At 31.0% G+C, this 5,000-nt stretch overlaps 1 protein-coding gene and 1 long non-coding RNA gene across 3 annotated transcripts in view; one reads left to right on the top strand and one right to left on the bottom strand.

Moving 5' to 3' along the window:
• The window catches only part of LOC135217877 (uncharacterized), a 106,488-nt gene that overhangs the window by 34,947 nt on the left and 66,541 nt on the right, over nucleotides 1–5,000 (bottom strand). The window lies entirely within an intron of this gene.
• LOC135217878 (uncharacterized) overlaps nucleotides 4,398–5,000 on the top strand; it is a 22,403-nt gene continuing 21,800 nt past the window's right edge. The window contains exon 1 of the long non-coding RNA XR_010315219.1: nucleotides 4,398–4,600. This is a non-coding gene — a long non-coding RNA (uncharacterized LOC135217878). The remainder of the gene's footprint in view (nucleotides 4,601–5,000) is intronic.

Genomic DNA, 5,000 nt, shown 5'->3' with positions numbered 1-5,000 from the left:
AATTCATACTACATACCTGGCTATAGTTTCTTGTATGTTAAACTGTATTTAGTTCACTTAAAATGCCGTAATTTATTTTTTTTATCCTAGGTATACTTAGAAGACTAAAAACCATATCTTATAGCTTAGACTGCATTTATATAGTGGACTAAAATGTATAAGTTTCTTAGATGTTATATAATAATTAGCGGACTAAGAGCTATAATTCCTCGTATCTTCGACTACATTTACATAGTGGGTTAAGACTCAGTGGTTTCCTGTGTTTTGTACTGTATTTAGCTGGCTAAAAATTATAATAATTTCTTGTTCTTACACGTTTTCGAATGATAGAAATAAGTATTTCTGTTCGAAGGTAGATAGAAAATAAAAGCTTTACTGGGTTAAGAATAAGGCGAGATTTAAAAAAAATGTTAGGCATAAAATAAATTTGAAACAAAATAAAATGTGAAAATTAAGAAAAAATATTGAAAATTAAATAAATTTGAAACATGAAATAAAATTTGAAAAATAAAATTCAGTATTAAAAATAAAATACAATTTTGAAAAATATAATAAAATTTGAAGAATAAAATACATTAAAGATTAGATACAATTTTGAAAAATATAATAAAATTTTAAAAATTAAATAAACCTTTATAAATAAAAGAATGAAAATAACATAACACTTCAAAAATAAGATACGATTTTACAAATAAAATAAGATATTTAAAATGAAATAAACGTTGTTCAATAGATTAAAATGTGAAAGAGAAAATGAAATTTAAAAAAAATAGAATTTGAAAGTAAACTAAAGTTTTAAAAACAAAATAGTTTTTTAAATTAAAAAAATGCAAGAGTAAGTTAAATTTTGAAAAAAGATTGACAATGAAATAAAATTTGAAGATTAAGATAAGATTTGAAAAATTAAGTAAAATTTGAAAGATAAAATAGATTAAAAAAGGAAATAACATTTGAAAAATAAAATGAAATGTTAAAACTGAAATAAGATTTTGAAAATAAGATAAAATATTTAGAATAATATAAAGTTTCATAAATAAAAATAAAGTTTAAAAAGAAAATGAAATTTGAATACGTAAAATATTGAAAATAAATTACAATAAAAAAATAAGATTTTGAAAATAAGATAAAATATTTAGAATAAAATAAAGTTTCATAAATGAAAAAAAGGTTTAAAAAGAAAATGAAATTAGAAAAAAAAGTAAAATTTTAAAAAGAAAAAACAATTAAAAGAAAAACTTGCAATTCAAGTAGGTGGGAAGCTGTTAACCTGTGCAATAATTCTGAGAGAGAAGCAGACCGCGAAATGAAAGATACTAAAACAGCTTTTAATAACAACGTTAAACCGAGAGATGGTTTAAATAGAGGTGGTTTAAATACCTGTTTTACTCTCGTGGCGGCCGTGTAGTCGTTAGACTTAAAAGAAGCAGCCACTCATATAGTAAATTGAATCCTGGAAATTACAGGTACTTAAACCATCCCCTGATTTTACGAAGCCACTCGGGAATGAGATGGTTTCAATTCGTGTGTGTTTTGGGTGGTCCTGAAATCTATATTCATTCGATTTAATATCATTATCATTATTATTATTCAGACGATGAACCTCATTCATATGGAACAACCCCACCACAGGGGCCATTGACTTGAAACTCAACCTTCCAAAGAAATTATTATCATTATTTTTAATTTTTTTTTTCTAGCACAGTCATGCTATTCGACTGGTTGGTTTTTATAGTGTTCGAGGGTTCCGGGTTGCATCCTGCCCCTTAGGAGTCCATCACTTTCCTCACCATGTGTGCTATTTCTAGGAGCACGGTCTTCTGCGTGAGTCCTCGAGCTACTTCAGCATCTACTAGTTTTTCCAGGTTCCTTTTCAAGGACCTTACGATCGTGCCTCCTAGTGTTCCTATGATTATGGATACAACGTCCACTGGCACATCCCATATCCTTTTTATTTCTATTTTCATGCCTTGATACCCATCAATCATTTCTCTTTCTTTCTCTTCTACTCTGGTGCCCCATGGTGACACCAATGAGTGATACTTTCTTCTTGGTTTTGTCAATCAGCGTAACGTCTGGTCTATTGGCCAGTAACACCCGATCTGTTCTGATACCATAGACCCAGAGGATCTTTGCTTGATGGTTTTCTATCACTCCCTCAGGTTGGTGTTATTATTATTATTATTCAGAAGATTAACTCTATTCATATAGAATAAACCCCCAGCATGGCCAGGGACTTGAAATTCAAGCTTCCAAAGAATATTATGGTGTTCAGTAGAAAGAAGTAAGAGAAGGTAGAAAGACTTGCAGAAAAAAAGAACCCACTCCTTAAAAAATCCAAAATAAATTAAATTAATAAAAAGGTAAAAATCTATTAAAATACAACGAGAATAGCATTAGGGTAATAATACAATGCTAATAAAAGAATGAAGGCCTTTTCCGACCCTCTTCTCAGACCTTTTGGAAGGAACCAGCCTGTGTGATTTCGCCTCATAAAATCTGGAAGAAGAATTTTTATAAGTGAGCGTTTGGGGGCTCAGACATTCATCTCTCACCTCCATATGATTTCGTCCGATAAAGTCCGTTCAACCGTCTCTCCATCTTTCATTATTCACTTAAGTGTTTCTTATTTTATTTTCTGGGCTCCTGACCGCCATCCAATCTGATGGAAATGTAAAATAGTTCGTTTGAAGGATTTTTTTTTTCGTCCGAGTTGGCGCTGTGAATTTGCATCGTAAAGTACGTCACTTATTCATGATTTTTTGCGGCGTTTATATGCCGCGAAAAATTGACAATTGCTAGGTGCCGGTTCGACGCTGTTGTTTGGATTTGATTGAATTTTCTATCTTAACATTTTTTTCTATTCTTGTTTATTATTATTTGAATGAATTTTCTTTCTTAGTATGTTTTATATATTTTTTATTATTATATTTTTACTTAAGGATATTGGTATTTGATTTTTTTTATCGATTTTATTTTGCATCTAAGAAAATTAATATGTTTCTATGGGATATATATATATATATATATATATCATAAATAGATACACTGTATTATATTCAGTCAGAAAAAGTAAAAGTATGTATAGGAAAATAAGTCTGACTTATTTATTCTCCAGTGAAGCCGATCATTTTCATTATTATAAACTAAGAGCTGAATTGAACAGCCTTTCATGTCAAAAGATAACCTTTGAAGTGGATAATTAGACAGACTTTGAAATTAATAATTACGCAGCCTTTGGAAAGAATAATTACCTAGGCTTTAAAGCGAGTAATTGCACAGACTTTGAACTGAGTAATTACGGTCTTTGCAGTGAGCAATTACACAATTTTAGATTTTCAATTACATAGTCATTACAAAGTCTTTTAAGTGGATAATTACACAGCCTCTAAAGAGAATAATTTACACAGCCTCTAAAGAGAATAATTACACAGCCTCTAAAGAGAATAATTACACAGCCTCTAAAGAGAATAATCACAGCCTTTGAAATGAATGATTACACACCATTTGCAGTGAATAATTATACAATCTTTGAAGTAAGTAATTACACAACCTTTGAAATGAATAATTACACAACCTTTAAAGAGAATAATTACACAGACTTTGAAATGAGTAATTATGAACCATTTGAAATTAATAATTACACAGCCTTTGACGTGTTAATTACAAATACTTTGAAGTGAATAATCACTTAGACTTTGAAGTGAATAATTACACAGCTTTTTAAGTGATAATCACATAGACTTGAAAGTAAATAATCACATAGACTTTTGAAGTGAATAATTACACAGCTTTTTAAGTGGAAGAATCACATAGACTTTGAAGTGGGTAATTACACAGCCTTTGGAGTGAATAATTAAACGGCCATTTGAAATTAATAGTCACAGCCACTGAATTAATAGTCACAGCCACTGAAGAGAATAACTACACATCCTTTTTGGGGGTGAATACCCTCAATCCTTAATGTCTCTTCCAGCGAGGCGTCATATTTCTTATGAACTTGCATTTGAATTCTTATGAACTTGCATTTGAATAGATTATATTCTGGTAACTCATGCCCTGAGCCGCTCCCAGCATAAGCACAGAATATTATCCTGTATGCAAGTTGCATAATGCTCTGTAATTCACTGGTCCAACGGGTATTGCCGAAGAGCGAGATAAGAAGGCTCAGAGGAGTAAAAAAGAATCAAGGACCAATCAAGACAGAAAGATAAAAAGCGAAAGTACTGATTATCAAATATTCAGCCAGAGTTGATTGGTGTAAAAATTATATTACAAAAGTTAGACAAGATGACATCATGGCACTCGTTGCGTACACACACAAAAATATATATATAAAACGCTGTAAAGCAGATAGAAATTCAATGGAAACATAAAATGCGTAATTTAATTCCTTTTTCATTCAGGTAATCAAGCAACGTGGGTAGATGATAACGAAGACGAGAGGAAGAAAAAAATGATAAAGAAATCTGGTTCAGTAAAGTTCTGTCGCTTTCTGGCAACCCTGCAGTCTCGCCGAGTTCCAGTCGCCCATATGGTCTTTCCAGTGATGACCGCTTCCAGACGTCTTGTGGTTCCAGAACGGGCAACAACGCTCTTCCAGGTCAGTCAGTCATACGGTGGTGTTTCCAGGTTTGGTTTGTGATTACTTTTATCTTTCGCTTGAAGTTTTTCTGCTTGAATTTATTCATTTTCCTTGTGGTTGTGCTTACGTATAATTCATGTATACACGCAATTATGTATTTATATACATATGTCATTACCTTAATACTATTCTCCTTACATTTCAATACATTTTTACCTATCTATCAATCTATTTTTTTCTTTTTTCATAAGTGCGATCTCTTCTTTTTGTATTCCCTATTACCTCCTCTCACTTCTTCCTTACGAAGCTTTTTTTCTCCTATCATATGGTTTTTCCTTAAGTTATCAGATAATATTCCCTGTTTATTTCTGTTTCTTCGATTACGTTCGTCACTCCCAATGTTTATTACTTTTTCTTT

The sequence above is a fragment of the Macrobrachium nipponense genome, chromosome 9 (genome assembly GCF_015104395.2).
Source record: "Macrobrachium nipponense isolate FS-2020 chromosome 9, ASM1510439v2, whole genome shotgun sequence".
Classification (NCBI taxonomy): Eukaryota; Metazoa; Arthropoda; class Malacostraca; order Decapoda; family Palaemonidae; genus Macrobrachium; species Macrobrachium nipponense.
Note: the sequence above shows the minus strand (reverse complement) of the source record. Positions and strands in the feature narration are given on the sequence as shown.